This window comes from Aedes aegypti, chromosome 3 (genome assembly GCF_002204515.2).
Source record: "Aedes aegypti strain LVP_AGWG chromosome 3, AaegL5.0 Primary Assembly, whole genome shotgun sequence".
Taxonomy (NCBI): domain Eukaryota; kingdom Metazoa; phylum Arthropoda; class Insecta; order Diptera; family Culicidae; genus Aedes; species Aedes aegypti.
This window is the reverse complement of record NC_035109.1, coordinates 101,108,029-101,115,433: the sequence shown is the minus strand read 5'-3', so window position 1 is coordinate 101,115,433 and position 7,405 is coordinate 101,108,029. Positions and strand designations below refer to the sequence as shown.

Sequence of the window (7,405 nt, the reverse complement as noted above, 5' to 3'; positions counted from 1 at the left end):
ACCAAATGTTTGACCGGAATTTTATCAGAAGTTCCTCTTGGGATTTCTTTAAAAATTCTTCCAGAGATTCCATCAGGAATACTTCAAAACTTTCCATCAGATGTGATTGAAAAAAAATCAACAGGAACTCCATCAAAATTTCCTCCAGGGATTCCGTCAGGAATTCTTCTAGGAATCAGGAATTATACTAGGGATTTAAACACGAGTTCGTCCAGGAATTCAATAAGGAGTCCTTCTAAAGATTCTATAATTATTTCCACGAATGATTCCATCAGAAGCTCCTCTAGGAATTCCATCAGGAGTTCCTTCAGGGATTCCTCCTGGAACTCCTCTAGGGATTCCATCAGAAGTTTCTCTAGTAATTCCATTAGAAGTTTCTCCAGGCATTCCATCAGGAGACCCTCTAGGGATTCTATCGAAAGTTCCTCTAGGGATTCCTTCAGAAGTGTTGCTAGGGATTCCATCAGAAGTAACTATAGAGCACTCCCTTTAAATATTTCAACTGAAATTCCTCATTCTTCTAGGGATTTCATCAGGAGTTCCTCCAGAGATTCCATCTGGAGTTTCTCGAAGGATTCCATCGTTCTTCTGGGGATTTAATCATTCTATTAATTCCTTCAGGAGTTCCTGCAGGGATTCCCCCTGGAACTCCATCAGGAGTTTTTCCGGGGTTTCCATCAGGAGTTCCTTCCTTTCAATCAGGACCTCTCTATGGATTGCATCGAAACTTCCTCTAGGGATTCAATCGGAAGTTCCCCTAGGGATTTAATCAATAGTTCTTTTGGGGATTTCATCACAAGTTATCTAGAGAATCAATCAGAAGTTTCTTCAGAAATTTCTTTAGCAACTCCATCAGAAGTTGGTGCTCGAGGGCACGTCTTTTAGATATTTCAACTGAAATTCCACCTTATTCTAGAGATTTCATCAGGAGTTCTTCCAGAGATTCCATTAGGAATTCCTCCAAGGATTATATCAGAAGAATTACATCAGGAGTTCCTTCAGAGATTCCACCTGCAATACCTACTGGGGCTCTTTCAGAAGTTCATCTAGGGATTCCATCAGGAGTTCCTACGGAGATTACACCTGGAATTCCTCTAGAGATTATATCAGGGGCTCCTCAAGGAACTACATCGCAATTTCTGCTTGGAATTTTATAAGCAGTTCAGTTAGGCATATTATCAGGAATTCAGAGATTTCATCAGGATTTCATTCAGGAGTTCCTTCAGAGACTCCATTAGCCCATTCATAAGTTAATCATAAGTTCATCTAGGGATTACAGCCGAGGTTCCTCAGGAGTTCTTCCGGGGATTTTATCAGAAGTGCCTTCAGGGTTTCCATAGAGAGATCTTTTAGAGATTCTACCTGTAATTCCTACAGGAATTCTATCAAGAGTTTTGCTAAGGATTCGATCAGGAATTCCTCCAGAATTTTCTCTAGGGATTTCATCAGGAACTCTTCTATTAATTTTATTAGGGGATTCCGCAGGAATTCCATCAGAAGTTCTTCCATGGATTTCACTAGGAATACTTCTAGGATTTCACTATGAAAGCCTCCTGGAATTCCATCATGAGCCCCTTCTGGGATTTCATCACAAGCTGTGTCAAGGATTCTATCAGGAATTCATCTAAAGGTTCCTACAGGAATTCCTCTAGGGTTATTCTGGGGTTCATCAGATTATTTCCTGCGGATTCCTCCTGGAATTTATTAAGGAACTCTCCCAGAATATTCTTTCCAGGGGTTTCTTGGGGGATTCATCCCGGAATTCCTCAAGAGATTTTGTTCCGTACGGAACGAGCCGTAAACATGTGCGACTCAAAGTGCATCCGAATGTGGCCCCTTCTCGACCCACCCTGCCTACGCCTCTGTGGTCGAGAGTTCCCACAGTGAGTGAATGAGTTCGAAGAACACCGTGAGTGACCGAGTGAGTTCCATACCATCAGTGAGTACCAGCCGTCATTGTGATCCAGAAACATCGAGAATGTTCCACGCAAATATGGAACACGTGCAATTTAAGCAATTTCACCAGGAGTTCTTCCAGGGTTAACACTGGAAACATCACCAGAGTTTCGCCAGAATTTCCATCAAAAAATATCTAAATATATCTCTGGAAAAAAAATATCTAAATATATCTCTGGAAGATTTAAATATATCTCTGAAGGAGTTCCTGAAGGATTCTTTAAGGTAACTCTTGGTGGATTTCTTGGAAAAACTCTTGCAAGAAATACTGAAAGAAATTGATGGATGAATTCCTTTCGGAATCCTCGGAGGAATTTCTGGTAGATTCTTGAAGTAATTTCTAAAAAAATCCCAGGGCGAATACCTCATAGAATTCCGTCAAGGATACCAGGAATTTTCGATGGAATCTCTGTAGTAATTTCTTGAAAGGAATTCCTTGAGCAATCTCTTTAAGAATTTCTAGAGGACTTCGTGGTGGAATCGCAGGAGAGGAATCCTTGAAGAATCTCCCGAGCAACACACATGTTATAATGGAGTATTATCAACTTATATATGACTAAATTTGGCTATGTATCAGTTGCTGGGGCTGTTAGAGAATGTTTCGCTAGAGAAATTTCCAAATGAATCTTTGGAGGGTTTTTTGGTGGAATTATTGAAGGACGCATTATACGAATCACTGAAGAAATCCCTGGAGAAGTTTTTGAAAGAATTCGCAATGTGTTTGCTGGATAATGCATGATAGAATTGTTGGTAACTTCTAGAGGAATTCCTGAAGAAAACTTTGAAAAATTTTTTATAGTAATCTCTAGAGTTCATGGAGGCAGCCTTGGAGGAATCAGTGGAGGAATGCTGCATAATTTGTAGAGGATCTTTGAAGAAATCTCTGGAAGAATGCCTGGATGAAATCCTGGAGTATTGCCTGAAGGATTTTCTGGAAGGAGTTTCTGGTGGATTCTGTGGATAAAATTCTGATAGATTTCCTAGTAAAATCTCAAGCAGAATTTCTGGTAAAATCCGTAGAATAACCCATGGATTCCTGGCAAACTCCTATCAGAAATCTTCCAGTGATTCTTCTAGTATCCCTAGGAATTCCTCCATAGATTACTCAAGGGAGTCTTTCAGAGGTTCCCCCGAGATGTTCACAAGAATTACTGCAAAATAATTCACCAAAACTTCCCCTACGAGATTCTTCAGAGATTTCACTTGAAATTTTCGAGATATTTCTCCGAGCGTTCTTCAAGGGAATCTTCAATAAATTGTTTAAAGATTTTTCTCCAGTATTTTCTTCAGATATCCCTGAATGTACTCAACCGAGTATTCCTCCTCGAATTTCTTCTGGAAATACTTCAAAAATCTTCCAGAAATTCCTCAAGAGAAAACTTTTTAGGTGATTCCCTGGAGTAATTTCTCATAACTCCGAATGAGCTCTAAGAAGGGAAATCCTGGTTAAATCACAATTTTGTTAGTAACTACAAAGAAGTTTCTCTTGCTCAGTAATAGTCACAATTTTGAACATTATATCAACCATTTGTTTCAATTGTCCAGATAAGAAATCAAAATTAAAATCTAATGGCTGGTACCTGATACATTTTGAGAATTTTTCTATGGTAAGGAGACAGAAATAAAATTATGTGTACCCACCCTATCTAGAACGAAAATCCACAATTCGTTTGCATGAAGCGCTATCTCAAAATGTGGGCTTATGACTGACCCTGCAATTTGCACATACAAATTTGTTGGTGTATTCTTCCTAAGAACAGACGTCTTCATCGTGAGAAGAATCACCACTAATCATGCATTTGGCATCCATGCGCCGATATTTGGTACCATGGCCCACTGTTGGCACTAGGTGGGATTTGTGCCTCTTCTGTTTAAGATGTTTGAGAACCAGTTATGATTATCAAATTTTGAACGCGGCAGTCTTCTCTCTATGCAATTTGGAAGAAAATCCCTGATGGCTAAATCCGGCAGATTCGAAAATCACGATTAGTGGCACCTTTTGCTTGCTCAGTTATGTCGTTTTCGTTTTTAGGAACTGGGTCGGTGATCAACACATAAACAAACAAACGTCAAGCAAATTGTAGTCCGGCCGAACCTGAATCGGGTTGGGGTTGAAACTGTGATTCAGAACGGGTTGCGCCAGTTCCAACCCAGGTTCAAAAACGAATTCGACATTAGAGACTGCATCGATTTGTTGCTCCAAAAATTGATCTGGAAGAAAACTTGCTAAACATGTAGCCGAAATAGCTCAGTTGGGAGAGCGTTAGACTGAAGATCTAAATGTCCCCGGTTCAATCCCGGGTTTCGGCATTCAATTTTTTTTTTCAATATGAAACTGCGGGACTATCAATTTGGTTGATTAAACACACAGAGAATAATGGTTTTTATCAATAAGAAGCATTTTGAAGTTTCGAAAATTTCAAACTTTTTGACAAAAATCAATGAGGCGAGGAGATGTGTTTGAAATGATTAAAATAATTCACGCTGTTTATGAAGAGATCCATTCCAACAAGGGGTCGTCCATCAATTACGTAAGGGGTTATGGGGGGAGGGGGTCTGAGATTTCTTACGCGCCATACAAATTATTTTTGATTTTCATACAAAAATCTTACCATGGGGGGAGGGGGGGTCTAAAAACCGCCAAAATTGTCTTATGTAATTAATGGACCGCCCCCAAGTGAAATTCTTATGAGAATATAAAAAATGCCAACAATGGACGAAGTAAAAAACATTTGCTTATTCTCCCCGACGGGGAATTGAACCCCGGTCTCCCGCGTGACAGGCGGGGATACTGATCACTATACTATCGAGGAATGTGATTGACTGTGAATTTGATTTGTTTGGAATGGGGGTACCCAAGTAACAGCACTTTAATTCGCCTTCCACGCTAATATAAGGCTTTTGTAGAGCTGATATGCCCTATATTAGCCTTATAACAGCCCTATAAGCCCAAAAGGGCGAATTAGCGGGCCAGTAGTCTCATGGGTAGGGATCTACATAAGGATTAGGACTGGCTTCTGGCTTCTGGCTTCTGGATTCTGGCTTCTGGCTTATGGCTTCTGGCTGACCTTTGCTTTTGCTTTTGCTTTTGCTTTTGCTTTTGCTTTTGCCTTTGCTTTGCTTTTGCTTTTGCTTTTGCTTTTGCTTTTGCTTTTGCTTTTGCTTTTGCTTTTGCTTTTGCTTTTGCTTTTGCTTTTGCTTTTGCTTTTGCTTTTGCTTTTGCTTTTGCTTTTGCTTTTGCTTTTGCTTTTGCTTTTGCTTTTGCTTTTGCTTTTGCTTTTGCTTTTGCTTTTGCTTTTGCTTTTGCTTTTGCTTTTGCTTTTTAATATATCTTCGAGCTGTCTAGTGGAATACCTATAAGCAGATGATGAACCGAATTCAGTACCACACTATTTAATTCCATTAGAATTTGTATCCTTTGACAGATACGCGTATTTCGAACTCAACTGTGCAGATGCAGATGTTTCTGGAACGCATTTCGCGGAAAAATTCCAAAAAACCACAAAATCGATTTGATACACCTCTAAAACTTTACCAAATTGGATCGTTTTTGAAAAGATTACTTGTTCTGATAAACAAGTTCAGAATTTGATGTGGCAAGGGTATCTTAGAAAAAGAGGTCCAATGCAGAGGTTTAATATAAAATTTGAGTAAAATTTAGAATGTTCTATCAACTGAAATGAAAATTCATTGTAAAATTGCTGCTTGCAATTTGTTTAAGGCAGTAATAGCAAACATAACCTATCGTTTGCTACCCACAAACAATTCAACTCATGGCTCATAATTTGAGAAATGCTGCGGAATTAGAAAAAATACTTCAACTACCATTAACGACCGTTATAGGTGTTTGTAACTGAAGTTAAGGTTATAAAAAAGTTCTTCAAAAATGAAACCACTCAAAAACTCTTCAAAATGACAATTCATGATATTAAATTCTTGTTTTAGGTGACAACACAGCTCGATTATTATTAGAAGATCCTATTATTTTGCGGTGTTACATTCAGCTATCATTAAATTTTGAAGATAATGGTATAGAAAATTCACCGAAGTTAAAGTAGTTGTTGCATATTGCACTGATGAAAAAATAAGCATTTAACTGGCAACAATGCCTTGTTGACCTAGCACCGCTCTGAAATCATATTGATCCCAGAACACACGCAAAGGGTTAAGTACAATTCCATTGCCCATTGCACGGTGACGTCATAAGAAAATCGCTCTCTTTCCTTCCTTCGGGAAATTTGAAATCAATGGTACCAATACCTGTCAAAGTTGACAGGTACTGGCACCATTGTTTTCAAGTTTTGTTGAAGAGCAAAAGAGAGACAATTTCGTCGTGAAATGCTTAATTACTATCTGGCTCCATAGCTCAGTTGGTTAGAGCGTCGTGCTAATAACGCGAAGGTCGTGAGTTCGATCCTCTCTGGAGCCAAAGATATATTTTGAAATCTTTAGTACCTTATGAACTGAACAGTAGAATCATGTTCCTGAGTCAAAAGTCAAAATAGTAGAAGCATTAACCTAAGAATGCTAATGTCGCTGCTGTGTTCATGTTACCAACATCAAGTTTGTCACGCACGCGCTGACAGCTTGAGTACCGGTCCTCAAAGTGTCAAATAAATTTTAAAACCGTCCACTACCACATGGCATCGAATAAACAATGAAAAGATACAGTTAAAGGTGATAATGAACTAATTCAGTTTTGTGAGAACAGAGCCATTAGCGTTCTACTACTAATATTTCTATTGTCAAAATTTTAGAAAAAAATAAATGTTAGTAGTATTGCTGTTTGCATTGTTGCAAATGTTGACTAAACGTCCTCCAAATGCGGTAACACAAAACCATCAAAGGACACCAAGCAACGACCATATAAGTCACAGCCGCCCCAGCAAGAAAAATACATCTTTGAAACCGCATTTGGTGTTTCCGCATTCGATATTTGCATGTCAAACGCACACAACAACACATTCTGACGCGGAATATGGCATCAACTAATGTGACCAATTGAGTATATAAAATAAATATACATTTTCCGATGACATTTTCCACGGAGAAGAAAGATCTTCGCGATATTCATTTGTCACAGTCAAGCGATATTCATGACATTTAACAGAAGTTGAAACAAAATAGATGAATCCTCCCCGACGGGGAATTGAACCCCGGTCTCCCGCGTGACAGGCGGGGATACTGACCACTACACTATCGAGGATCTGTGAAATCATCTTGGTAGTCATAAGTTTTTAAAATATGAATAAAAATCTGTATTTTTGAAAAACAAATAAAATATGTTTTCTCTTATTTGATTGATAATCAGAATTTCATCACATAATTGAGATGATAATCAAATCTTCATAATGCTCTATAGAGATATTTCTCATAAAATTTCCTAATTAGGAAACATCCCGTTTTTCCCCGTTACCTTTAAATTGATATTGAAGTGCAACTTTTTTAA

At 38.5% G+C, this 7,405-nt stretch overlaps 4 non-coding genes across 4 annotated transcripts; 2 read left to right on the top strand and 2 right to left on the bottom strand.

Annotated features, from left to right (window-relative positions):
• Positions 1-4,193: 4,193 nt before the first annotated feature.
• On the top strand, positions 4,194-4,266 carry Trnaf-gaa. The gene has a single exon. It is a non-coding gene; the product is annotated as a tRNA-Phe (tRNA).
• Positions 4,267-4,697: 431 nt separating this feature from the next.
• Positions 4,698-4,769, bottom strand: Trnad-guc. Its single transcript has one exon. It is a non-coding gene; the product is annotated as a tRNA-Asp (tRNA).
• Positions 4,770-6,311: 1,542 nt separating this feature from the next.
• Positions 6,312-6,385, top strand: Trnai-aau. Its single transcript has one exon. It is a non-coding gene; the product is annotated as a tRNA-Ile (tRNA).
• Positions 6,386-7,090: 705 nt separating this feature from the next.
• On the bottom strand, positions 7,091-7,162 carry Trnad-guc. The gene has a single exon. It is a non-coding gene; the product is annotated as a tRNA-Asp (tRNA).
• Between the last annotated feature and the right edge of the window lie 243 nt (positions 7,163-7,405).